Source organism: Phyllobates terribilis, unplaced genomic scaffold (assembly GCF_046119375.1).
Source record: "Phyllobates terribilis strain yellow unplaced genomic scaffold, ASM4611937v1 Scaffold_4__5_contigs__length_816908805, whole genome shotgun sequence".
NCBI classification, from domain to species: Eukaryota; Metazoa; Chordata; class Amphibia; order Anura; family Dendrobatidae; genus Phyllobates; species Phyllobates terribilis.
This window is the reverse complement of record NW_027362764.1, coordinates 678,262,548-678,290,326: the sequence shown is the minus strand read 5'-3', so window position 1 is coordinate 678,290,326 and position 27,779 is coordinate 678,262,548. Positions and strand designations below refer to the sequence as shown.

General features: G+C 46.0%; 2 non-coding genes and 10 pseudogenes across 2 annotated transcripts; all 12 read left to right on the top strand.

The window, feature by feature from the left end:
* The first annotated feature begins 2,949 nt into the window (after positions 1-2,949).
* Positions 2,950-3,069, top strand: LOC141267182 (5S ribosomal RNA). The gene has a single exon (XR_012321195.1). It is a non-coding gene; the product is annotated as a 5S ribosomal RNA (ribosomal RNA).
* A 941-nt stretch (positions 3,070-4,010) lies between these two features.
* Positions 4,011-4,129, top strand: LOC141268852 (5S ribosomal RNA; annotated as a pseudogene).
* Positions 4,130-9,742: 5,613 nt separating this feature from the next.
* On the top strand, positions 9,743-9,862 carry LOC141269010 (5S ribosomal RNA; annotated as a pseudogene).
* A 933-nt stretch (positions 9,863-10,795) lies between these two features.
* LOC141266634 (5S ribosomal RNA) lies at positions 10,796-10,914 on the top strand. The gene has a single exon (XR_012320664.1). It is a non-coding gene; the product is annotated as a 5S ribosomal RNA (ribosomal RNA).
* Positions 10,915-11,535: 621 nt separating this feature from the next.
* Positions 11,536-11,655, top strand: LOC141268710 (5S ribosomal RNA; annotated as a pseudogene).
* Positions 11,656-19,290: 7,635 nt separating this feature from the next.
* On the top strand, positions 19,291-19,410 carry LOC141268460 (5S ribosomal RNA; annotated as a pseudogene).
* A 950-nt stretch (positions 19,411-20,360) lies between these two features.
* LOC141269408 (5S ribosomal RNA) lies at positions 20,361-20,478 on the top strand (annotated as a pseudogene).
* A 620-nt stretch (positions 20,479-21,098) lies between these two features.
* Positions 21,099-21,218, top strand: LOC141268675 (5S ribosomal RNA; annotated as a pseudogene).
* A 1,503-nt stretch (positions 21,219-22,721) lies between these two features.
* On the top strand, positions 22,722-22,841 carry LOC141269703 (5S ribosomal RNA; annotated as a pseudogene).
* Positions 22,842-24,343: 1,502 nt separating this feature from the next.
* On the top strand, positions 24,344-24,463 carry LOC141268181 (5S ribosomal RNA; annotated as a pseudogene).
* Positions 24,464-25,394: 931 nt separating this feature from the next.
* LOC141268672 (5S ribosomal RNA) lies at positions 25,395-25,513 on the top strand (annotated as a pseudogene).
* Positions 25,514-26,133: 620 nt separating this feature from the next.
* On the top strand, positions 26,134-26,253 carry LOC141269885 (5S ribosomal RNA; annotated as a pseudogene).
* The last annotated feature ends 1,526 nt before the right edge of the window (positions 26,254-27,779 follow it).

Here is a 27,779-nt window from a genome sequence, read left to right as displayed (position 1 = left end):
AAACTATGTAACTACAATTTTACTGTATAAGATTATAAATAAATATTGAGACATTGTATTACATTTTGATACAACATTATAATTACAGTTTTTCCTTAGCCACTCCCTAAACCAAATCTTCTGTCTCTCTCAAATATCTCCAGGAACGCCCTATTTAGGAAAGACATTTTTCTATCCTTCAAAACCTCAGAGAACTGCCTGTTCTTCTGTCCACATTCCATGACGTCACTGTGAGTTGGTCGTCTCACCTGTCTCTGTCCATCAGTTTCAGCCATTTTCCTTTTTAGAGAATCACAGTTCTGACTGAGAATTAACTCATTCTGTGGAGAGATGGATCTTTGCACTGGCTGATATGGCTTATAACATATATGAAATCTTCTGCGTATTTGATAGAGTTCACTATGGGGATGACTCAGTCTAGGAGAGTTTGATATTGGCTTTTGGTAAGATTTTACCTTTCCTGGTTTTATAAATTTAGCTTGATTTATTTTCTTTTCACGATTCTCATGTTTTCTAACAAAATCCAGCATCTGCGGACATTCAAATAATGAATTTTTTTGTGATGCCATAACTTGGGAAACTGAATTTAGGAATTTGAATTTTTGTACAAAAGTTGTTATCATATGTTGTACTTTTCCATTTTTGATGAGAGCTTTGTACAACCGTTCAAATATGGACATGAATGTATATGTACATTCCTTCCTACCAATCCTTAGTTTCTGCAGATCTTCTATGTTGGGAAAATCCTTTGTGACACAATAAATCAAATATCTTAATCTGTCCGAATCATTTTCCCATCCATTAGGAGAGTCATTTTCACAGGGCATTAAATGTAAACGTCTGGACAATGTCACAGGAATCCATATTTTAAATAATTGATTCCTCTCCTCATTGGATAAATCAAACTTATCAGAGAAGCTCTCAAATGTCTCTGAATTTCTACAGGCATGGATTTTGACATCATATTTTGGCATGATTTTGCATAATTTCAGCAAATTTTTCCTCATTTTAATTTGGAGTTGAGCCTGGGTAATTCCAGAATTCTCTGATATTTTTAGTGGCTCTTGTACGTCCGTTCCTCCTACGTCACTCACGTCTCCTCCCACATCACCTAGTATGTCGGTTTCTCGTATGTCAGTCATGTCTCCTCCCATGTCAGGTTTCTGTATGTCCGTCTCTTGGTCAGACCCAAGGTCACCTTCAGTTACAGACACGTGTCTTACTTCTTGTTCATTTTCCACATTACAGTCAGAATCAGTATCACCGTCTGACACTTCTACACTATTTTCCTGCTTAGAAATCTCTAACACAAGACTATGAAAAAAATCTACCAAATGTAGAATATTTCTCAATTTCTGTTTGTCTCTTTTTACCAATTTAGAAGTTAACTGTAAATTCTGCAATTCACATTCTTTGTATAAACTGAGCCACAAAACTTCTATGTCATCTCCTACATTAACTTTGAAATTAATATTACTTTGTTTAGCAAAAGAAGAAATTATATCCATATTTTGCTTACCTTAAGATTCCTTGGCTTCTCTTTATCAGCACGTCCTGTCTTCAGTTCGTCTGATTCTTTTCCTGTGTGATTCTGTTCCTTGTTAGTACCTCTGCTTCCTGTCTTTCCTCAGTCTGTAGGTCCTTTCTGCTTCTCGTGACAAACTAGTGAATTTACTGACACGTGAACAACAGCTGTTCAGCTCGTCAGGACTCCCCCCTTGTTCACGGAAGAAATTCACTTACTTAATTTAAAAAACAAAAAAACAGGACTGGCTGGCTCACCATTGTAAAATAATACTCTTCCTGTATTATTTTTTTCTACTGAGGACTTCTCAAAGTATCAATATCACGATATTCTAATAAAAAAATGTATCTATTTATTCTTGGATTGTCCATTAAAAAGAATCAGATTGCAGCAGGTACAAACAATAATTAGTTATAAAGTAATTGTCCATTTGTCCATAATTTGCTTAATTGTTGAGATTCACCCATCTTTCCTTGGATCCTGGCTGGTAAATCATGTCTTTGTCCAGCATGTGTCCAGGCCTACATGTCATCTGCTTCTCAGCATGAAGATTCTGTGTCTTGTGGGGTGGGCAGAGCAAGAGAGCCCCCCCTTTCTGTACCATGGGCTTTTATAGCCAGTCGTATGGACACCTGTTCTACATATGGTAGTGAACCAAATATACACACACAAATAGCGCATGTCAACTAGACACGATGGCTGAGGCATAGAACTCAGAAAAATGATTATCGATTAACATTCCAAATGAATTTCCATAATTAACCATTTAACAGAGACCGCCTGAGAATGCCAGGTGCTGTAGGCTTTTGCTTTTTCCTTCCTTCCACCAGCAGGGGCACTCTCTTCTATGCCTTTTTTCCATTCCCTTTCACAAGTGCACACATTCATTCTCTTTTCTTTTTTTATTTGCTTTCTCTCTTGCGCTATTTAATCTCTGCAAAATACCAGCATCCTTCTGATCACCGTGGGCCTCCAGCATTGTTGCTTCTCTACTTTTAATACTAGGCTCCTTTTCACCAGGACCAGCGTCTCCCGCGTGGCTGGAGGCAACCACCGGTAACCCCAAGCAGAAGACCTTTGCAGGCAACACAACCCTCCCCTCTGAAGAGCAGCTCAAAGTCACTTGTAACCTTCTCACCCTCTTCTTTCATTCACCCCTGGACGTCTTGCTCCGCCCCCAAGTTACGGGTCCAGCTTGCTCTTTCTGTAACATTACCGCGATGAAGGGTTTAGCCTGCAGGAGACCCTGCGCCGAGACATTTTTGAAGACACCTGATGCGGCGGGTGAATCACTGCTAAACAAACCACACCTGTAGGGACGGCACAGCCTTTGCATGGACCCTTCGGAGCCCGCCCCATCACGGCCAGATTGCTCGCCAACAAGCGATCCTGAGAAAGGCTGGCCGGGCGATGGATCGAGCACCGTCTACTGGCCATACCACCTTGGATACACCTGATCTCGTCTGATCTCGGAAGCAAAGCAGGGCTGGGCTCGGACAGTACTTGGATGGGATACCTCCTGGGAACACCGGGTGCTGTAGACCATTTTGATGACGTTTTGCCCTACTGCCCAGCTCGGCTAGCATGGAACAGCGCCTTGCCGGTCACCGACCTTAAGTAACTTAGATGATGGAAGCCCCAAGGCCTCTGAGCCAGTTGGCAGCTAAGTACGCTACCCCGCCGCCCTTCACGCAGGCCTGACACCAAGCTCCTTGCCACGGCTAGGAGAGCTTATTGACTCCGCAGCTCGCCGTGTGGAAATGATGGCGTTAAAAGCACCCGGCGCCGTGAAGGGGCCAGGCTTACAGAAGGTGCCCAGGGAAGGTTTTGGATGCCGGCCGCCTAGCGAGGGCCAGCAGAAGTAACATGTTTCTCTGCAAAGAAGCTTGTGTAACCAAGCCAGACGGCTGACAAAGAGCTAACCTCAGTGCAAGGAAGGCAAGGAAGGTGCGGAAGGAATTGGGGAGGGGGGGGGAGTCCTGCTAGGGCCCTGAAATCATAAAACAGGCAGGAGAGTCTGACGCATGGTGACGGAGAGGTTGTAGGGGCAGATAGGGGGTGTTGTCACGTGCGAGCACGTGTGCATGCTGGCTTGTGTGTGAGAGTGCGCTTCCTAGGTGTGGCGCGCTGCAGACAGTCAAAGGGATTGTTCCCTTTCATTAAAAGTTAATCCCCGGCTGCAGGCTATTAGAAAGCAACTAACCGTGCTCTACTCACCCTACCCGGGTCTACCGTTGAGTCTCGCCTCTGCTCCCGGCCTGTGGCATTGGCCGTAAAGCTGACGTTCCATCGACAGCGCTGCAGCCGATCATTGAGCTCAGTGGCTCTGAGTGGGGCGTTCTGTCTACAAGACCTTTTAAGGAAGCCAGCAAAATAATTGAAGAGAAGGGAAAGCACAAAAGGACCTGGTCTTGCTGAACACTGGAAAGGGCATCCGGCAGCCAGACTTCAAAGTAGAAAAGCATCAAGTGAGAGGCTTGTCTCTGTCTATGGCCACACCACCCTGAACACGCCCGATCTCATCTGATATTGGAAGCTAAGCAGGGTTGGGCTTGATTATTACATGGATGGGAGACCACCTGGGAATACCAGGTGCTGTTGGATTTTGCTTTTTCCTTCCTTCCACCAGCAGGGGGCACTCTCTTCTATGCCTTTTTTCCATTCCCTTTCAAAAGTGCACACATTCATTCTCTTTTCTTTTTTTCATTTGCTTTCTCTCTTGCGCTATTTCATCTCTGCAAAATACCAGCATCCTTCTGATCACCGTGGGCCTCCAGCATTGTTGCTTATTTACTTTTAATACTAGGCTCCTTTTCACCAGGACCAGCGTCTCCCGGGTGGCTGGAGGCAACCACCGGTAACCCCAAGCAGAAGACCTTTGCAGGCAACACGACCATCCCCCCTGAAGAGCAGCTCAAAGTCACTGGCAACCATCTCACCCTCTTCCTTCATTCACCCCTGGACATCTCGCTCCGCCCCAAAGTTATGGGTCCAGCTTGCTCTTTCTGTCACATTACCGCGATGAAGGGTTTAGCCTGCAGGAGACCCTGCGCCGAGACATTTTTGAAGACACCTGATGCGGCGGGTGAATCACTGCTAAACAAACCACACCTGTAGGGACGGCACAGCCTTTGCATGGACCCTTCGGAGCCCGCCCCGTCATGGCCAGATTGCTCGCCACCAAGCGTGTTACAACTCTCCTGTTAGTTTTTTTTTAGTTTGCTGGTCACATGACCATTTTGCCTATTTAATCCGGCTCCGCCCTCCTGACTTTGCTGGACTTCATTTGTATTTACTACTGTTGAGCTAGCTTGTTGCTCTGTTGCCGTTCTCTGTTAGTTTTGCTAGGTCTTCTGACCCCTATGCCTTTTTGTTGTGTGTTTGTCTTTGACTGCTACTATTTCTGCTAGGAGGTGTCCATCTTTTCCCAGTCCCTAGATCTTGTAGGGATCCCTCCCTCACATCTATAGGTCTGCGTTCAGACTAGCCGAGGACTTTAGCGGGTCTGATCGCAGGATCAGGTTCCCCGTTACATCGTAGGGATCTAGTTTAGTTCTATTGTAGGGATAGATCTCCTTTCTTTCCTTAGTCTCTGTAGCAGATCATAACAGTAATTCCAGCCATAAAAAAAAAAATTTCTCTAAGGAAAGACCTCCAGTTTTCCATCATGGTCTCGGTGCAAGATTTGGCTCAACGCTTGCAGGGACTCTCTCTGGAGGTGACCAAGCTCCAACAACACGTGAGTAGCTGTTCTGGAGCGCATTTTGTGGAACCTAAGGTACGTCTGCCTGATCTATTTTTTGGCAAACAACAAGATTTTTTTTCTTTTAAAAATGCTTGTCTATTATATTTTCGTTTGAGACCCGGATCCTCTGGTGGTGAATCACAGCGCATAGGGATCATAATGTGACTTTTGCGCAAAGATCCTCAGGGATGGGCCTTCTCTCTCCAACCTAGTGATCCGTGCTTTAGATCAGTGGATAGTTTTTTTTCTGCTTTGGGTTTGTTGTACGATGATCCTGATCGTGTCTCATCTGCTGAGTCTGAATTAAGACGTTTGAGGCAGGGATCAGGTAATGTGGAAAAATATTGTTCTCACTTCCGTCGGTGGTCTGCCCAGGTGGGGTGGAACGATTCTGCTTTGAAAAGCTTGTTTCTTGCAGGGCTATGTGAAAGGGTAAAGGATTTACTGATTGCTTATCCCACACCTGGAAACTTGCAGGAGGCAATGCAATTAGCTATACGGGTGGACAGGAGACTGCGTGAAAGGGTTAATGAGAGCAAATCCTCTGCTATGTCAGCTTCGAGTCCTGAGAGGTTCTGTGCTGACAATGGAGAGCCGATGGAAATTGGGGCGATGGCACCCCGCTCTCAGGAAAAAGACCGCCGACTTTCTGAAGGCTTGTGTTTCTATTGCGGAAATTCTGGTCATTTTATTAAGAGCTGTGTGCTTCGTAAGAAGAAAGAAAAAAAAAAAGGTCAGTCATGCTCGTATTGCCTGTTTAAATTCTAAGGGAGTATTCCTATCTGCCACTACTGCTGCTCAGGATGAAGTAATTGAATTTCGGGTATTTGTGGATTATGGATCTACTCTGAATGTGATTGATGGGGGATTCTTGGAAAAACTTAGATTAGAACCTAAAACTTTGTCATCCCCTATTGCTGTGGTTTCTGTCGATGGCTCTCCCTTGAAGAGTGTTACTCACAAGGTCTGTGAATTTCCCCTCACTATTAATGGTATTCATCAAGAGAATTTGGATTTGGTGGTATTGGATAATTTGCCTTCTCCTGTAATATTGGGGTTACCCTGGTTAAAATTGCACAATCCTGTACTGGATTGGTCTACCAATGAAATTAAGTCCTGGAGCCCTAAGTGTTATGACAAGTGTTGTAACGGGCACATTGCTGCTGTGGATAGAGGGGAATTGCCTGTACCTATTCAGGATTTTTGGAGAGTTTTTTCTGAGGAGGAGTCGCAGGTTTTGCCTCCCCATAGAGACTATGATTGTACCATTGAATTTGTCCCTGGCGCGACTCTTCCTAAGAGTCGTTTATTTAATCTTACTATTCCTGAAAGAAAGGCTTTGGAAGAATACATACAGACAAGCTTGGCCGCCGGTCACATTAGGCCTTCCAAGTCTCCTGTGGCTGTTGGATTTTTTTTTGTAAAAAAAAAAGATGGCGGTTTACGTCCTTGTCTGGACTTTCGTGAGATTAATAAAATTACTGTACGCAATCCTTACCCACTGCCATTGATTCCTGATTTATTTAACCAGTTAGTGGGGGCCAAGTGGTTCTCTAAAATTGATCTCCGGGGGGCATACAATTTGTTGCGCATGAAGGAGGGTGATGAATGGAAGACTGCTTTTAACACTCCTGTGGGTCATTTTGAGAATCTGGTTATGCCTTTTGGTCTCACCAATGCTCCAGCATTTTTTCAGAATCTTATTAATGATATCCTTAGACCTTTAATCGGCAAAAATGTGGTTGTGTATTTGGATGACATTTTGATTTATTCGCCGGATTTGGAGTCTCATTGGCGGAGCGTACGTGAGGTATTACAGTTATTAATGGACAATTCGCTTTTTGCTAAGCTGGAGAAATGTGAGTTCGCTGTACAGAGAATTAGTTTTTTGGGCTACATTATCTCCAGTGAAGGTTTTGAGATGGACCCGGTTAAAGTTCAAGCTGTGCAGGAATGGCCTAGGCCTATTGGTTTGAAATCGATACAGAGGTTTTTGGGTTTCGCCAATTATTACAGAAAATTCATAAAAAAAATTTCTATTATTGTCAAACCGCTGACCGATCTCACCAGGAAAGGTGCTAATGCGGTTCAGTGGACTTCTGAGTCCATTGAAGCTTTTGTGTTTCTAAAGGAGAGGTTCACCTCTGCTCCCATCCTTATGCAGCCTGATGTGACTAAGCCGTTTTTGGTTGAGGTTGATGCTTCTTCGGTGGGGGTTGGTGCGGTGTTGTCTCAGGAAAACAAGGATGGAGTACATCCCTGTGCCTTTTTTTCAAAAAAATTTTCCGAGACTGAACTTAATTACGATATTGGTAATCGGGAATTGCTGGCGATTAAACTCGCATTTGAACACTGGCGTCATCTCTTGGAAGGTGCTGAATTTCCCATTCAGGTTTTCACTGATCATAAAAATCTGATCTATCTTGATGCTGCCAAGCGCTTGAATGCCCGTCAGGCTAGATGGTCACTTTTTTTCTCGCGGTTTAATTTTTCCGTTACTTACATCCTGGGTACCAAGAATGTTAAAGCGGATGCTTTGTCTCGCAGCTTTTCTCCCATGGTCGGTGTTGAGGAGGAAGAGGAGACCATTTTACAAGAAGGTGTTGTGATTGCTGCTTTGGACTCCGTTTTGGAGGATGAGATTCTTAAAGCACAGGAGAATGCCCCATCTAACACTCCCCATGGGAGGTTGTTTGTGCCTAGGACCTTTAGGAGAGATTTGTTTGTTGAGTGTCATGAGTCTCGGTTGGCAGGTCATCCAGGAATTTCTGAGACCAAGAGACTTGTGGGTCGCAGTTTTTGGTGGCCTGGATGGCAGAAGGAAGTCATTAAGTGGGTGCGCCAATGTACTGTGTGTGCAATATCCAAGTCTTCGCATGCTCCTGCTGCGGGGTTGCTTTGCCCTCTGGAGGTTCCTAGTGCACCTTGGACACATCTGGCTATGGACTTTATTACTGACCTTCCTCCCTCTGAAGGTTTCACAGTCATCTGGGTGGTCGTGGACCGTTTTAGCAAGATGTGTCACTTGGTTCCCTTCATCAAACTGCCTTGCGCTAAGACACTTGCTAAGGCCTTTGTCAAGGAGATTGTCAGACTACATGGTGTTCCTACTGACATTGTTTCTGATAGGGGACCTCAGTTCGTGGCTCGTTTTTGGCGTGCCTTTTGTGACAGGTTGGGAGTTCATTTGTCGTCTTCATCCGGATATCATCCTGAGTCTAATGGCCAGACAGAAAGGAAGAACCAGGATGTTGAGCAGTTCTTGCGTTGTTTTGTGGCAGACAATCAAGAGGGGTGGTCTGAATTTCTGCCACTTGCTGAATTTGCTCTTAACAACAATACATCCTCTTCTGCTGGGTGTTCGCCTTTTTTTTGTTGTTCTGGGAGACATCCGTCTTTTGGGTCATTTTCCAAATTGGTTTCGGCTGTGCCTGAGGAGGATAGTTTTTCCGGTGATTTGGAGAGAGTTTGGACGGATGTGCGTGGTAATCTTCAGGAGGCTAACAAAAAATCTAAGAGGTACTTTGATAGGAAACGGCAAGAGGTTTTGTTTGCGGTTGGTGACATGGTTTGGTTGTCCTCTAAGAATCTGCGATTGAGGATTCCTTCTAAAAAATTGGGTCCCAAGTTCGTAGGGCCCTTTAAGGTACTTCAGATAGTTAACCAATCTGATGTTAGGCTGGAGGTTCCTACGTCCTGGAGGATTAATCCGGTGTTTCATGTTTCTCTGTTGAAAAAAGCTGATGTGTCGGATGGTGACGCCTCTGCCACTGTTCCTCCGGTGGTGGAGGATGGGGAATATGAAATTTCCCGCATCCTAAATTCTAGACAGTATAGAGGGAGTTTGCAGTATCTCATCGCTTGGAAGGGTTTCGGACCTGAGGATAACTAATGGGTGAGAGCGGATTATGTTTCTGCCCCCAGACTTGTCCAAGCGTTTCACAGGAGGTTTCCTGGTAAGCCTGGGCCTAGGGGATCCGGAGGATCCTCTTAGAAGAGGGGGTACTGTTACAACTCTCCTGTTAGTTTTTTTTAAATTTGCTGTTCACATGACCATTTTGCCTATTTAATCCGGCTCCGCCCTCCTGGCTTTGCTGGACTTCATTTGTATTTACTACTGTTGAGCTAGCTTGTTGCTCTGTTGCCGTTCTCTGTTAGTTTTGCTAGGTCTTCTGACCCCTATGCCTTTTTGTTGTGTGTTTGTCTTTGACTGCTACTATTTCTGCTAGGAGGTGTCCAACTTTTCCCAGTCCCTAGATCTTGTAGGGATCCCTCCCTCACATCTATAGGTCTGCGTTTAGACTAGCCGAGGACTTTAGCGGGTCTGATCGCAGGATCAGGTTCCCCGTTACATCGTAGGGATCTAGTTTAGTTCTATTGTAGGGATAGATCTCCTTTCTTTCCATACTCTCTGTAGCAGATCATAACAAAGCGATCCTGAGAAAGGCTGGCCGGGCGATGAATCCAGCAGCGTCTACTGGCCATACCACCTTGGATACGCCCGATCTCGTCTGATCTTGAAAGCAAAGTAGGGCTGGGCTCGGACAGTGCTTGGATGGGAGACCTCCTGGGAACACCGGGTGCTGTAGACCATTTTGATGACATTTTGCCCTACTGCCCAGCTCGGCTAGCATGGAACGGCGCCTTGCCGGACACCGACCTTAAGTAACTTAGATGATGGAAGCCCCAAGGCCTCTGAGCCAGTTAGCAGCTAAGTACGCTACCCCGCCGCCTTCACGCAGGCCTGATACCGAGCTCCTTGCCACGGCTAGGAGTGCTTATTGACTCCGCAGCTCGCCATGTGGAAATTATGGCGTTAAAAGCACCCGGGGCCGTGAAGGGGCCAGGCTTTCAGCAGGTGCCCAGGGAAGGTTTTGGATGCCCGCCGCCTAGCGAGGGCCAGCAGAAGTAACATGTTTCTCTGCAAAGAAGCTTGTGTAACCAAGCCAGACATTTGACAAAGAGCTAACCTCAGGGCAAGGAAGGTGCAGAAGGAATTGGGGAGGGGGGGGGTGATACCTGCTAGGGCCCTGAAATCATAAAACAGGCAGGAGAGTCTGACGCATGGTGACGGAGAGGATGTTGGGGCAGATAGGGAGTGTTGTCACGTGCGAGCACGTGTGCATGCTGGCTTGTGTGTGAGAGTGCGCTTCCTAGGTGTGGCGCGCTGCAGACAGTCAAAGGGATTGTTCCCTTTCATTAAAAGTTAATCCCCGGCTGCAGGCTATTAGAAAGCAACTAACCACGCTCTACTCACCCTACCCGGGTCTACCGGTGAGTCTCGCCTCTGCTCCCGGCCTGTGGCATTGGCCGTGAAGCTGACGTTCCGTCGACAGCGCTGCAGCCAATCAGTGAACTCAGCGGCTCTGAGTGGGGCGTTGTGTCTACAAGACCTTTTAAGGAAGCCAGCAAAAAAATTGAAGAGAAGGGAAAGCACAAAAGGACCTGGTCTTGCTGAGCACTGGAAAGGGCATCCGGCAGCCAGACGTCAACGTAGAAAAGCAGCAAGTGAGAGGCATGTCTCTGCCTAGTGCCACACCACCCTGAACACGCCCGATCTCATCTGATCTTGGAAGCTAAGCAGGGTTGGGCCTGGTTAGTACTTGGATAGGAGACCACCTGGGAATACCAGGTGCTGTAGGCTTTTGCTTTTTCCTTCCTTCCACCAGCAGGGGGCACTCTCTTCTATGACGTTTTTCCATTCCCTTTCACAAGTGCACACATTCATTCTCTTTTCTTTTTTTCATTTGCTTTCTCTCTTGTGCTATTTCATCTCTGCAAAATACCAGCATCCTTCTGATCACCGTGGGCCTCCAGCATTGTTGCTTCTTTACTTTTAATACTAGGCTCCTTTTCACCAGGACCAGCGTCTCCCACGTGGCTGGAGGCAACCACCGGTAACCCCAAGCAGAAGACCTTTGCAGGCAACACGACCCTCCCCCCTGAAGAGCAGCTCAAAGTCACTGGCAACCATCTCACCCTCTTCCTTCATTCACCCCTGGACGTCTCACTCCGCCCCCAAGTTACGGGTCCAGCTTGCTCTTTCTGTCATATTACCGCGATGAAGGGTTTAGCCTGCAGGAGACCCTGCGCCAAGCCATTTTTGAAGACACCTGATGCGGGGGGTGAATCACTGCTAAACAAACCACACCTGTAGGGACGGCACAGCCTTTGCATGGACCCTTTGGAGCCCGCCCCATCACGGCCAGATTGCTCGCCACCAAGCGATCCTGAGAAAGGCTGACCGGGCGATTGATCGAGCAGCGTCTACTGGCCATACCACCTTGGATACGCCTGATCTCATCTGATCTCGGAAGCAAAGCAGGACTGGGCTCGGACAGTACTTGGATGGGATTCCTACTGGGAACACCGGGTGCTGTAGACCATTTTGATGACATTTTGCCCTACTGCCCAGCTCTGCTAGCATGGAATGGCGCCTTGCCGGACAACGACCTTAAGTAACTTAGATGATGGAAGCCCCAAGGCCTCTGAGCCAGTTGACAGCTAAGTACGCTACCATGCAGGCCTGACACCGGGCTCCTTGCCACGGCTAGTAGTGCCTATTGACTCCGCAGCTCGCCGTGTGGAAATGATGGTGTTAAAAGCACCCGGGGCCGTGAAGGGGCCAGGCTTACAGCAGGTGCCCAGGGAAGGTTTTGGATGCCGGCCGCCTAGCGAGGGCCAGCAGAAGTAACATGTTTCTCTGCAAAGAAGCTTGTGTAACCAAGCCAGACGGCTGACAAAGAGCTAACCTCAGTGCAAGGAAGGCAAGGAAGGAATTGGGGAGGGGGGGTGTGATTCCTGCTAGGGCCCTGAAATCATAAAACAGGCAGGAGAGTCTGACGCATGGTGACGGAGAGGTGGTAGGGGCAGATAGGGGGTGTTGTCACGTGCGAGCACGTTTGCATGCTGGCTTGTATGTGAGAGTGCGCTTCGTAGGTGTGGCGCGCTGCAGACAGTCAAAGGGATTGTTCCCTTTCATTAAAAGTTAATCCCCGGCTGCAGGCTATTAGAAAGCAACTAACCGCGCTCTCCTCAACCTACCCGGGTCTACCGGTGAGTCTCGCCTCTGCTCCCGGCCTGTGGCATTGGCCGTGAAGCCGATGTTCCGTCGACAGCGCTGCAGCCGATCAGTGAGCTCAGCGGCTCTGAGTGGGGCCTTCTGTCTACAAGACCTTTTAAGGAAGCCAGCAAAAAAATTGAAGAGAAGGGAAAGCACAAAAGGACCTTGTCTTGCTGAGCACTGGAAAGGGCAGCCGGCAGCCAGACGTCAAAGTAGAAAAGCAGCAAGTGAGAGGTTTGTCTTTGCCTACGGCCACACCACCCTGAACACGCTCGATCTCATCTGATCTCGGAAGCTAAGCAGCGTCAGGCCTGGTTAGTACTTGGATGGGAGACTGTAAAATAATACTCTTCCTGTATTATTTTTTTCTACTGAGGACTTCTCAAAGTATCAATATCACGATATTCTTATAAAAAAATGTATCTATTTATTCTTGGATTGTCCATTAAAAAGAATCAGATTGCAGCAGGTACATACAATAATTAGTGATAAAGTAATTGTCCATTTGTCCATATTTAGCTTAATTGTTGAGATTCACCCATCTTTCTTTGGATCCTGGCTGGTAAATCATGTCTTTGTCCAGCATGTGTCCAGGCCTACATGTCATCTGCTTCTCAGCATGAAGATTCTGTGTCTTATGGGGTGGGCAGAGCAAGAGAGCCCCCCCTTTCTGTACCATGGGCTTTTATAGCCAGTCGTATGGACACCTGTTCTACATATGGTAGTGAACCAAAAATACACACACAAATAGCGCATGTCAACTAGACACGATGACTGAGGCATAGAACTCAGAAAAATGATTATCGATTAACATTCCAAATGAATTTCCATAATTAACCATTTAACATTTCCCCCTTTTTTGAGAATAAAAGGACTTTAACTGAAATTTATCAAAAGAAGATACATTCATCAATCATTTTTTCTTTTCTTCTTCCTTGGCAATATCATTAAATTTCCATAATAATAATAATAGTAATAATAGTATCAATATCGGATTATTGCTATATAATGATGTGAATTCATGTTATGGTAAGCCGTGACTAATACTCATTTAATATGTATAATTATACTTCCCTATATCTAAATTGAAGCAATCGCGGGTTCAATCGTCATCATCTGATGTCATCGAGTCGTCGTCTCGTCTTCTTCTTGGTTCTTTTATAACACACTCTTTAGATGAAAACTCCTTTGAAATAAATTACAGCATGTAGATATTGTACAGTCCATAATTGTGTTCATTATTGTTCAGTCCATAAACTGTACTCTTTATTAGAAAGATCATGTGTGTCAGTTGATAAGAAAACAAAGTCCATGGATGAAATGTAGCTTTAATATCTGTGCAGTGTAACCTGGACCTACGTTGGATCGTCTTTGGAATCTTCCGTGTGTCCGCACTGGTCTCGTGTCACTTTTGGAACAGATGTGACGTCTTTGGTCAGTAAAGCAAGGGTTAACTTGACACTTTCCTGCTTTATATAGCACCATAACCAGTACTCAGTCCTTTATATACAGGACACATATGCCAGGTATTACCTGTTCACCAGCTTTCATTGAAGCGTTGCAGGTGATAAGAAACCACTGGAACGTGATGAAACTTAAACACAACACAGTACATATAGGATCATCGTCCTCTGCCGTCCTGGTGATCAGTGGTGTGAATTGTATTGTATGTAATGGACACAGTCTATTATAACACTCAGCATTCACACCTGTTACCTTCTGAGACGTCCGGATGTCAGTTGCTTCTTCTTGTAACTTTTGAGAATCTCTTTGATTTATAAAAATTAAAAGTCTTTATTAAGATAGAATTCATAATTGCGATGTCTTGATTGAAGTCTTCATTCCCTAATCTGATACCAAATCTGGCAGTTTTTCCTAACCTATAATATCACAGCGTACCATAGCAATCAGTAATATCCATCTAATTATTATCAAAATATTAAAATAAATTATGTTTGGAATAATAAACAATAATAGATAATAATTCATTATCAATCAAGTTCTCCATATGATAGAACATTTTTATGTCATAGGTGTAATTACCTTTTCCAACCCATAGGTGTCAGTGTATTTTGAAAAAACAAGTTTTTAGATCTTTATTAAACCAATAATATCAAAGAATGTATACTCCTGAACCAAAATGAATAAATATATGAATGTATGAATGAATGAATGAATGAATGAATAAATGAATGAATGAATTGTTGTGTTTACTCAGAAAATGTAAACATTTTTTTCCTTAGCAATATATATTTAATGAAGCAATACTCTTGTATTAGACATTACTTTATTAAATATTAATGTGTTTTCTCAATTGAGATATTGAACTGAAATAAAATCAAATGAGAATTAAAAAATGAAAAAATAGAAAAATAAGAAGTATAAAGTAAGAATAAAATTTTAAAAATGAAAAATGAAATTAAGAGTAAAAATAAGAATAAAAATAAAAATAAGGCCTTTAAATTTTAATGACAAATGCAGAGTAATTATATTCTCCATAAAAATACCCTTATATCTCCATTATCTGGATGATTTCATATTTGTCATAATCTTGTACCACCAAAAAATATTAAATTATGCAACTTTGCATGTAATACCCTTCTTAATTATACCATAGTACCTTATTTTTATTTCTTCTTTATTAAAATGTGTGGAAAATAAGTATTGATCAAAAGTGATTATGTAATCAGGATCAAAAACACATTTTCCCCCTTAATACCAAAAATATTATTTTATAAAATTTATGTATATATCAGAACCAAATTAAAAATAATTATTCTTCTAGAAATATTGTGCATAAATTTCATATCGATGAGTAGCATAGATTTGACTAAAGAGAGGTGTGTACCTATTTAGGTAACCATTAAAAATAATATTATAGTTATTCAAGAATATTATCATGTGGAAAATTATTCTAAATATAAATTTGCTTTGTAAACCATTTTGATGTGTGGTTGCCCTTATCCACTATTAGTTAAATCAAGAAATAATAATTATTAAAGAAATATAGAAATATACAGATGTAGATAATACCTAATTATGTATTATAATTTCCTCAGAATTAAATATATTTTTGTACCTTCACATAAAGAAACATTTTTTTTTTTTCAAACATACAAACATACGAGGCCTCTGTCACATCAATCACACTTAGCAGCTGCTGATTTACTCATCTGTCACCTTCACTCTGACATTCACAGATCTGTTAAACTCAAACATTCCACATATGAAGTTTTAGATATATATATATATATATATATTTAACCCAAAATTGTTGTATCCCAATTTATTAATGCGCATTGCCATATCAATTGAATATCTTTATATTTCTTTGAATATTCCCCAAGTACATATTATATAATATGAGAGTAAGTCACTGGAATTTCAGACACTTGAAAAAACTCTTGTCTTAGATTCTTTTTTCACTGGCTGCCCGGTCTTAAGTTACATCAGTTGAAAATAGAATGAATGGGATCCTATACTATTAGCTCAAAGTTCAAAGGCCGCAGCTGTCACACGTCATGCTGTAAAGCTACTTTAATTTGCACGAACACTTCATGCACAGAAAATATTAGCAACACAAAAGAATTAATAAGTATTACATATATATTATAGTTCAACTAGATATATTGTTATTATTTTAAAATGTTATACACATAAAATCATGCAATTTTTTCACTTCCTGTGTGAATAAAGAAATAAATCCATTTTAGAGTTCTTTGATCAAATCCTGCTTTGGAATGAAAACTCTAAGGAAATATAAGAAAATAAAATTAAATATCAAATTCATACAGAAACAGAATTATTTAAATATCTTATACATATATTGGTTGGTTCTAATGTAATTCAAAATATTGCTACTTAAATTTATATATATGAAGTTCTAATTTATTAATTAATATATATAAATATATTTTATAAACGTATATATAAATACAATTATACGCAATCTCTACTTAGACAAGTGTATATATATATATATATATATATATATATATATGAACTATTAGAAACTATGTAACTACAATTTTACTGCATAAGATTATAAATAAATATTGAGACATTGTATTACATTTTGATACAACAATATAATTGCAGTTTTTCCTTAGCCACTCCCTAAACCAAATCTTCTGTCTCTCTCAAATATCCCCAGGAACGCCCTATTTAGGAAAGACATTTTTCTATCCTTCAAAACCTCAGAGAACTGCCTGTTCTTCTGTCCACATTCCATGACGTCACTGAGTTGATCGTCTCACCTGTCTCTGTCCATCAGTTTCAGCCATTTTCCTTTTTAGAGAATCACAGTTCTGACTGAGAATTAACTCATTCTGTGAAGAGATGGATCTTTGCACTGGCTGATATGGCTTATAACATATATGAAATCTTCTGCGTATTTGATAGAGTTCACTATGGGGTTGACTCAGTCTAGGAGAGTTTGATATTGGCTTTTGGTAAGATTTTACCTTTCCTGGTTTTATAAATTTAGCTTGATTTATTTTCTTTTCACGATTCTCATGTTTTCTAACAAAATCCAGCATCTGCGCACATTCAAATAATGAATTTTTTGTGATGCCATAACTTGGGAAATTGAATTTAGGAATTTGAATTTTTGTACAAAAGTTGTTATCATATGTTGTACTTTTCCATTTTTGATGAGAGCTTTGTACAACCGTTCAAATATGGACATGAATGTATATGTACATTCCTTCCTACCAATCCTTAGTTTCTGCAGATCTTCTATGTTGGGAAAATCCTTTGTGACACAATAAATCAAATATCTTAATCTGTCCGAATCATTTTCCCATCCATTAGGAGAGTCATTTTCACAGGGCATTAAATGTAAACGTCTGGACAATGTCACAGGAATCCATATTTTAAATAATTGATTCCTCTCCTCATTGGATAAATCAAACTTATCAGAGAAGCTCTCAAATGTCTCTGAATTTCTACAGGCATGGATTTTGACATCATATTTTGGCATGATTTTGTATAATTTCAACAAATTTTTCCTCATTTTAATTTGGAGTTGAGCCTGGGTAATTCCAGAATTCTCTGATATTTTTAGTGGCTCTTGTACGTCCGTTCCTCCTACGTCACTCACGTCTCCTCCCACATCACCTAGTATGTCGGTTTCTCGTATGTCAGTCATGTCTCCTCCCATGTCAGGTTTCTGTATGTCCGTCTCTTGGTCAGACCCAAGGTCACCTTCAGTTATAGACACGTGTCTTACTTCTTGTTCATTTTCCACATTACAGTCAGAATCAGTATCACCGTCTGACACTTCTACACTATTTTCCTGCTTAGAAATCTCTAACACAAGACTATGAAAAAAATCTACCAAATGTAGAATATTTCTCAATTTCTGTTTGTCTCTATTTACCAATTTAGAAGTTAACTGTAAATTCTGCAATTCACATTCTTTGTATAAACTGAGCCACAAAACTTCTATGTCAACTCCTACATTAACTTTGAAATTAATATTACTTTGTTTAGCTAAAGAAGAAAATATATCCATATTTTGCTTACCTTAAGATTCCTTGGCTTCTCTTTATCAGCACGTCCTGTCTTCAGTTCGTCTGATTCTTTTCCTGTGTGATTCTGTTCCTTGTTAGTACCTCTGCTTCCTGTCTTTCCTCAGTCTGTAGGTCCTTTCTGCTTCTCGTGACAAACTAGTGAATTTACTGACACGTGAACAACAGCTGTTCAGCTCGTCAGGACTCCCCCCTTGTTCACGGAAGAAATTCTCTTACTTAATTTAAAAAACAAAAAATCAGGACTGGCTGGCTCACAATTGTAAAATAATACTCTTCCTGTATTATTTTTTTCTACTGAGGACTTCTCAAAGTATCAATATCACGATATTCTTATAAAAAAATGTATCTATTTATTCTTGGATTGTCCATTAAAAAGAATCAGATTGCAGCAGGTACATACAATAATTAGTTATAAAGTAATTGTCCATTTGTCCATAATTAGCTTAATTGTTGAGATTCACCCATCTTTCCTTGGATCCTGGCTGGTAAATCATGTCTTTGTCCAGCATGTGTCCAGGCCTACATGTCATCTGCTTCTCAGCATGAAGATTCTGTGTCTTGTGGGGTGGGCAGAGCAAGAGAGCCCCCCCTTTCTGTACCATGGGCTTTTATAGCCAGTCGTATGGACACCTGTTCTACATATGGTAGTGAACCAAAGGTACACACACAAATAGCGCATGTCAACTAAACACGATGGCTGAGGCATAGAACTCAGAAAAATGATTATCGATTAACATTCCAAATGAATTTCCATAATTAACCATTTAACAGAGACCGCCTGGGAATGCCAGGTGCTGTAGGCTTTTGCTTTTTCCTTCCTTCCACCAGCAGGGGGCACTCTCTTTTATGCCTTTTTTCCATTCCCTTTCACAAGTGCACACATTCATTCTCTTTTCTTTTTTCCTTTGCTTTCTCTCTTGCGCTATTTCATCTCTGCAAAATACCAGCATCCTTCTGATCACCGTGGGCCCCCAGCATTGTTGCTTATTTACTTTTAATACTAGGCTCCTTTTCACCAGGACCAGCGTCTCCCGGGTGGCTGGAGGCAACCACCGGTAACCCCAAGCAGAAGACCTTTGCAGGCAACACGACCCTCCCCCCTGAAGAGCAGCTCAAAGTCACTGGCAACCATCTCACCCTCTTCCTTCATTCACCCCTGGACGTCTCGCTCCGCCCCCAAGTTACGGGTCCAGATTGCTCTTTCTGTCACATTACCGCGATGAAGGGTTTAGCCTGCAGGAGACCCTGCGCCGAGCCATTTTTGAAGACACCTGATGCGGCGGTTGAATCACTGCTAAACAAACCACACCTGTAGGGACGGCACAGCCTTTGCATGGACCCTTCGGAGCCGGCCACCTCACGGCCAGATTGCTCGCCATCAAGCGATTCTGAGAAAGGCTGGCCGGGCGATGGATCGAGAAGCGTCTACTGTCCATACCACCTTGGATACGCCCGATCTCGTCTGATCTCGGTAGCAAAGCAGGGCTGGGCTCAGACAGTACTTGAATGGGAGACCACCTGGGAACACCGGGTGCTGTAGACCATTTTGATGACGTTTTGCCCTACTGCCCAGCTCGGCTAGCATGGAACGGCGCCTTGCCGGACACCGACCTTAAGTAACTTAGATGATGGAAGCCCCAAGGCCTCTGAGCCAGTTGGCAGCTAAGTACGCTACCCCGCCGCCCTTCACGCAGGCCTGACACCGAGCTCCTTACCACGGCTAGGAGTGCTTATTGACTCCGCAGCTCGCCGTGTGGAAATGATGGCGTTAAAAGCACCCGGGGCCGTGAAGGGGCCAGACTTTCGGCAGGTGCCCAGGGAAGGTTTTGGATGCCGGCCGCCTAGCGAGGGCCAGCAGAAGTAACATGTTTCTCTGCAAAGAAGCTTGTGTAACCAAGCCAGATGGCTGCCAAAGAGCTAACCTCAGTGCAAGGAAGGCAAGGAAGGTAAGGAAGGTGCGGAAGGAATTGGGGAGGGGGGGGTGATTCCTGCTAGGGCCCTGAAATCATAAAACAGGCAGGAGAGTCTGACGCATGGTGACGGAGAGGTTGTAGGGGCAGATAGGGGGTGTTGTCACGTGCGAGCACGTGTGCATGCTGGCTTGTGTGTGAGAGTGCGCTTCCTAGGTGTGGCGCGCTGCAGACAGTCAAGGGGATTGTTCCCTTTCATTAAAAGTTAATCCCCGGCTGCAGGCTATTAGAAAGCAACTAACCACGCTCTACTCACCCTACCCGGGTCTACCGGTGAGTCTCGCCTCTGCTCCCTGCCTGTGGCATTGGCCGTGAAGCTGACGTTCCGTCGACAGCGCTGCAGCCGATCAGTGAGCTCAGCGGCTCTGAGTGGGGCGTTGTGTCTACAAGACCTTTTAAGGAAGCCAGCAAAAAAATTGAAGAGAAGGGAAAGCACAAAAGGACCTGTCTTGCTCAGCACTGGAAAGGGCAGCCGGCAGCCAGACTTCAAAGTAGAAAAGCAGCAAGTGAGAGGCTTGTCTCTGCCTACGGCCACACCACCCTGAACACGCCCGATCTTGTCTGATCTTGGAAGCTAAGCAGGGTTGGGCCTGGTTGTTACTTGGATGGGAGACTGCCTGGGAATACCAGTGCTATAGGCTTTTGCTTTTTCCTTCCTTCCACCAGCAGGGGGCACTCTCTTCTATGCCTTTTTTCCATTCCCTTTCACAAGTGCACACATTCATTCTCTTTTCTTTTTTTCATTTGCTTTCTCTCTTGCGCTATTTCATCTCTGCAAAATACCAGCATCCTTCTGATCACCGTGGGCCTCCAGCATTGTTGCTTCTTTACTTTTAATACTAGGCTCCTTTTCAGCAGGACCAGCGTCTCCCGGGTGGCTGGAGGCAACCACCGGTAACCCCAAGCAGAAGACCTTTGCAGGCAACATGACCCTCCCCCCTGAAGAGCAGCTCAAAGTCACTGGCAACCATTCACCCTCTTCCTTCATTCACCCCTGGACGTATCGCTCCACCCCCACGTTACGGGTCCAGCTTGCTCTTTCTGTCACATTCCCGCGATGAAGGGTTTAGCCTGCAGGAGACCCTGCGCCGAGACATTTTTGAAGACACCTGATGCGGCGGGTGAATCACTGCTATACAAACCACCCCTGTAGGGACGGCACAGCCTTTGCATGGACCCTTCGGAGCCTGCCCCGTCACGGCCAGATTGCTCGCCACCAAGCGATCCTGAGAAAGGCTGGCCGGGCGATGGATCGAGCAGCGTCTACTGGCCATATCACCTTGGATATGCCCGATCTCGTCTGATCTTGGAAGCAAAGCAGGGCTGGGCTTGGACAGTACTTCATTGGGAGACCTCCTGGGAACACCGGGTGCTGTAGACCATTTTGATGACGTTTTGCCCTACTGCCCAGCTTGGCTAGCATGGAACGGCGCCTTGCCGGACACCGACCTTAAGTAACTTAGATGATGGAAGCCCCAAGGCCTCTGAGCCAGTTGGCAGCTAAGTACACTACCCTGCCGCCTTCACGCAGGGCTGACACTGAGCTCTTTGCCACGGCTAGGAGTGCTTATTGACTCCGCAGCTCGCAGTGTGGAAATGATGGCGTTAAAAGCGCCCGGGGCTGTGAAGGGGCCAGGCTTTCAGCAGGTGCCAAGGTAAGGTTTTGGATGCCGGCCGCCTAGCGAGGGCCTGCAGAAGTAACATGTTTCTCTGCAAAGAAGCTTGTGTAACCAAGTCAGACGGCTGACAAAGAGCTAACCTCAGTGCAAGGAAGGAAAGGAAGGTGCGGAAGGAATTGGGGAGGGGGGGTGATTCCTGCTGGGGCCCTGAAATCATAAAACAGGCCGGAGAGTCTGACGCATGGTGACGGAGAGGTTGTAGGGGCAGATTGGGGGTGTTGTCACGTGCGAGCACGTGTGCATGCTGGCTTGTGTGTGAGAGTGGGCTTCCTAGGTGTGGCGCGCTGCAGACAGTCAAAGGGATTGTTCCCTTTCATTAAAAGTTAATCCCCGGCTGCAGGCTATTAGAAAACAACTAACCGCGCTCTACTCAACCTACCCGGGTCTACCGGTGAGTCTCGCCTCTGATACCGGCCTGTGGCATTGGCCGTGAAGCTGACGTTCCGTCGAGAGCGCTGCAGCCGATCAGTGAGCTCAGCGGCTCTGAGTGGGGCGTTCTGTCTACAAGACCTTTTAAGGAAGCCAGCAAAAAAATTGGTTAGTACTTGGATGGGAGACCGCCTGGAATACCAGGTGCTGTAGGCTTTTGCTTTTTCTTTCCTTCCATCAGCAGGGGGCACTCTCTTCTATGCCTTTTTTCCATTCCCTTTCACAAGTGCACACATTCATTCTCTTTTCTTTTTTTCATTTGCTTTCTCTCTTGCGCTATTTCATCTCTGCAAAATACCAGCATCCTTCTGATCACCGTGGGCCTCCAGCATTGTTGATCCTTTACTTTTAATACTAGGCTACTTTTCACCAGGACCAGCGTCTCCCGCGTGGCTGGAGGCAACCACCGGTAACCCCAAGCAGAAGACCTTTGCAGGAAACACGACCTTCCCCCCTGAAGAGCAGCTCAAAGTCACTGGCAACCATTCACCCTCTTCCTTCATTCACCCCTGGACGTCTCGCTCCGCCCCCACATTACGGGTCCAGCTTGCTCTTTCTGTCACATTACCACGATGAAGGGTTTAGCCTGCAGGAGACCCTGCGCCGAGACATTTTTGAAGACACCTGATGCAGCGGGTGAATCACTGCTAAACAAACCACACCTGTAGGGACGGCACAGCCTTTGCATGGACCCTTCGGAGCCCGCCCCGTCACGGCCAGATTGCTCGCCACCAAGCGATCCTGAGAAAGGCTGGCCGGGTGATGGATCGAGCAGCGTCTACTGGCCATACCACCTTGGATATGCCCGATCTCATCTGATCTCGAAAGCAAAGCAGGGCTGTTCTTGGACAGTACTTGGATTGGAGACTTCCTGGGAACACCGGGTGCTGTAGACCATTTTGATGACGTTTTGCCCTACAGCCCAGCTCGGCCAGCATGGAACGGCGCCTTGCCGGACACCAACCTTAAGTAACTTAGATGATGGAAGCCCCAAGGTCTCTGAGCCAGTTGGCAGCTAAGTACGCTACCCCGCCGCCTTCACGCAGGCCTGACACCGAGATCCTTGCCACGGCTAGGAGTGCTTATTGACTCCGCAGCTCTCCGTGTGGAAATGATGGCGTTAAAAGCACCCGGGGCCGTGAAGGGGCCAGGCTTTCAGCAGGTGCCCAGGGAAGGATTTGGATGCCGGCCGCCTAGCGAGGGCCAGCAGAAGTAAAATGTTTCTCTGCAAAGAAGCTTGTGTAACCAAGCCAGACGGCTGACAAAGAGCTAACGTCAGTGCAAGGAAGGCAAGGAAGGTGCGGAAGGAATTGGGGAGGGGGGGGTGATTCCTGCTAGGGCCCTGAAATCATAAAACAGGCAGGAGAGTCTGATGCATGGTGACGGAGTGGATGTAGGGGCAGATAGGGGGTGTTGTCACGTGCGAGCACGTGTGCATGCTGGCTTGTGTGTGAGAGTGCGCTTCCTAGGTGTGGCGCGCTGCAGACAGTCAAAGGAATTGTTCCCTTTCATTAAAAGTTAATCCCCGGCTGCAGGCTATTAGAAAGCAACTAACCGCGCTCTACTCACCCTACCCGGGTCTAGCGGTGAGTCTCGCCTCTGCTCTCGGCCTGTGGCATTGGCCGTGAAGCAGAAGTTCCGTCGACAGCGCTGCAGCCGATCAGTGAGCTCAGCGGCTCTGAGTGGCGCGTTGTGTCTACAAGGCCTTTTAAGGAAGCCAGCAAAAAAATTGGTTAGTACTTGGATGGGAGACCGCCTGGGAATACCAGGTGCTGTAGGCTTTTGCTTTTTCTTTCCTTCCATCAGCAGGGGGCACTCTCTTTTATGCCTTTTTTCCATTCCCTTTCACAAGTGCACACATTCATTCTCTTTATTTCATTTGCTTTCTCTCTTGCGCTATTTCATCTCTGCAAAATACCAGCATCCTTCTGATCACCGTGGGCCTCCAGCAATGTTGCTTCTTTACTTTTAATACTAGGCTCCTTTTCACCTGGACCAGCGTGTCCCGCGTGGCTGGAGGCAACCACCGGTAACCCCAAGCAGAAGACCTTTGCAGGCAACACGACCCTCCCCCCTGAAGAGCAGCTCAAAGTTACTGGCAACCATCTCACCCTCTTCCTTCATTCACCCCTGGACGTCTCGCTCCGCCCCCAAGTTACGGGTCCAGCTTGCTCTTTCTGTCACATTACCGCGATGAAGGGTTTAGCCTGCAGGAGACCCTGCGCCGAGACATTTTTGAAGACACCTGATGCGGCGGGTGAATCACTGCTAAACAAACCACACCTGTAGGGACGGCACAGCCTTTGCATGGACCCTTCGGAGCCCGCCCCGTCACAGGCCAGATTGCTCGCCACCAAGCGATCCTGAGAAAGGCTGGCCGGGTGATGGAGCGAGCAGCATTTACTGGCCATACCACCTTGGATACGCCCGATTTCGTCTGATCTCGAAAGCAAAGCAGGGCTGGGCTCGGACAGTACTTGGATGGGAGACCTCCTGGGAACACCAGGTGCTGTAGACCATTTTGATGACGTTTTGCCCTACTGCCCAGCTCGGCTAGCATGGAATGGTGCCTTGCCGGACACCGACCTTAAGTAACTTAGATGATGGAAGCCCCAAGGCCTCTGAGCCAGTTGGCAGCTAAGTACGTTACCCCGCCGCCTTCACGCAGGACTGACACCGAGCTCCTTGCCACGGCTAGGAGTGCTTATTGACTCCGCAGTTCGCCGTGTGGAAATGATGGCGTTAAAAGCACCCGGGGCCGTGAAGGGGCCAGGCTTTCAGCACGTGCCCAGGGAAGGATTTGGATGCCGGCCGCCTAGCAAGGGCCAGCAGAAGTAACATGTTTCTCTGCAAAGAAGCTTGTGTAACCAAGCCAGACGGCTGACAAAGAGCTAACCTCAGTGCAAGGAAGGTGCGGAAGGAATTGGGGAGGGGGGGTGATTCCTGCTAGGGCCCTGAAATCATAAAACAGGCAGGAGAGTCTGACGCATGGTGACGGAGAGGATGTAGGGGCAGATAGGGGGTGTTGTCACGTGCGAGCACGTGTGCATGCTGGCTTGTGTGTGAGATAGCGCTTCCTAGGTGTGGCGCGCTGCAGACAGTCAAAGGGATTGTTCCCTTTCATTAAAAGTTAATCCCCGGCTGCAGGCTATTAGAAATCAACTCACCGCGCTCTACTCACCCTACCCGGGTCTACCGGTGAGTCCCGCCTCTGCTCCCGGCCTGTGGCATTGGCCGTGAAGCTGACGTTCCGTCGACAGCGCTGCAGCCGATCAGTGAGCTAAGCGGCTCTGAGTGGGGCGTTGTGTCTACAAGACCTTTTAAGGAAGCCAGCAAAAAAATTGAAGAGAAGAGAAAGCACAAAAGGACCTGGTCTTGCTGAGCACTGGAAAGGGCAACCGGCAGCCAGACTTCAAAGTAGAAAAGCAGCAAGTGAGAGGCTTGTGTCTGCCTACGGCCACACCACCCTGAACATGCCTGATCTCGTCTGATCTCGGAAGCTAAGCAGTGTTGGGACTGGTTAGTACTTGGAAGGAAGACCACCTGGGACTACCAGGTGCTGTAGGCTTTTGCTTTTTCTTTCCTTCCACCAGCAGGGGGCACTCTTTCTGTGCCTTTTTTCTATTCCCTTTCACAAGTGCACACATTCATTCTCTTTTCTTTTTTTCATTTGCTTTCTCTCTTGCGCTATTTCATCTCTGCAAAATACCAGCATCCTTCTGATCACCGTGGGCCTCCAGCATTGTTGCTTCTTTACTTTTAATACTAGGCTCCTTTTAACCAGGATCAGCGTCTCCCGGGAGGCTAGAGGCAACCACCGGTAACCTCAAGCAGAAGACCTTTGCAGGCAACACGACCCTCCCCCCTGAAGAGCAGCTCAAAGTCACTGGCAACCATCTCACCCTATTCCTTCATTCACCCCTGGACGTCTCGCTCCGCCCCCAAGTTATGGGTCCAGCTTGCTCTTTCTGTCACATTACCACGATGAAGGGTTTAGCCTGCAGGAGACCCTGCGCCGAGACATTTTTGAAGACACCTGATGCGGTGCGTGAATCACTGCTAAACAAACCACACCTGTAGGGACGGCACAGCCTTTGCATAGACCCTTCGGAGCCCGCCCCGTCACAGCCAGATTGCTCGCCACCAAGCGATCCTGAGAAAGGCTGGCCGGGCGATGGATCGAGCAGCGTCTACTGGTAATACCACCTTGGATACGCCCGATCTCGTCTGATCTCGAAATCAAAGCAGGGCAGGATTCGGACAGTACTTGGATGGGAGACCTCCTGGGAACACCGGGTGCTGTAGTCCATTTTGATGACGTTTTGCCCTACTGCCCAGCTCTGCAAGCATGGAACGGCGCCTTGCCGGACACCGACCTTAAGTAACTTAGATGATGGAAACCCCAAGGCCTCTGAGCCAGTTGGCAGCTAAGTACGCTACCCTGCCGCCTTCACGCAGGCCTGACACCGAGCTCCTTGCCATGGCTAGGAGTGCTTATTGACTCCGCAGCTCGACGTGTGGAAATGATGGCGTTAAAAGCACCCGGGGCCGTGAAGGGGCCAGGCTTTCAGCAGGTGCCCAGGGAAGGTTTTGGATGCCTGCCGCCTAGCGAGGACCAGCAGAAGTAACATGTTTCTCTGCAAAGAAGCTTCTGTAACCAAGCCAGACGGCTGACAAAGAGCTAACCTCAGTGCAAGGAAGGCAAGGAAGGAATTGGGTAGGGGGGGTGATTCCTGTTAGGGCCCTGAAATCATAAAACAGGCTGGAGATTCTGACGCATGGTGACGGAGAGGTTGTAGGGGCAGATAGGGGGTGTTGTCACGTGCGAGCACGTGTGCATGCTGGCTTGTGTGTGAGAGTGCACTTCCTAGGTGTGGCGCGCTGCAGACAGTCAAAGGGATTGTTCCCTTTCATTAAAATTTAATCCCCGGCTGTAGGCTATTTGAAAGCAACTAACCGCGCTCTGCTCACCCTACCCGGGTCTACCGGTGAGTCTCGCCTCTGCTCCCGGTCTGTGGTATTGGCCGTGAAGCTGACTTTCCGTCGACAGCACTGCAGCCGATCAGTGAGCTCAGCGGCTCTGAGTGGGGCGTTGAGTCTAGAGATGAGCGTTGTTCTACTCGAACTGTTCGCCAATCTCAAATTAGAGCTGTTTTGGGCGGTGTTCGAGCCGTTCGGCGAACACGAACAATTTGAGAAAAATTCGGCTGTTCGAGGTTATGTTCGATAAATGTTCGTGCACCAAAATCATAACTGGATTTTTTCTCAGTAATGATGAAAATTAATTTTAATACGCAGTTTGAGTGTACAGCGGGGTGGGGGGAGGGGCAGGGGATGGATCTCTGCAGGAACAATGAAGTTCTCCATTTTTTTCTCTCTTTCCTGCATTTGCAGTGGGGAGGTGCAATCTGTCAGCCTATCAGCAGCGCACACACGGAGGGAAGTGCTTTTTTTCACACAAGCAAGGGCATGTGTCATTGGCAGTGTATGTCACATGTCCTTGCCCTATAAGACCAAGCCATTTTCCCCGTCGCCACCATTTTCTCACTGCTGCAGCTGCGTGTTAGACGGCACCGCTGTTGCTGTGTGCGCTATACCTTGTTAATTTCAAGCCAATTTTCGCACAAATCTACAGATAGCTTGGGAGTAGGGAATAGTTGTGATTGAGGTCCTTTTAAGGACTAGATTACAGCATTTCCTACGACTTTTATCAGGCAGGTCTGTGCTCTTAAATAGATAGATTGTGGGAGTAACGACTAATTGTAATTGGAGTCCTTTTCAGGACTAGGTTACATCAGTTCCTATCAGTTTTTGCCAGGCAGGTCTGTGCCAGT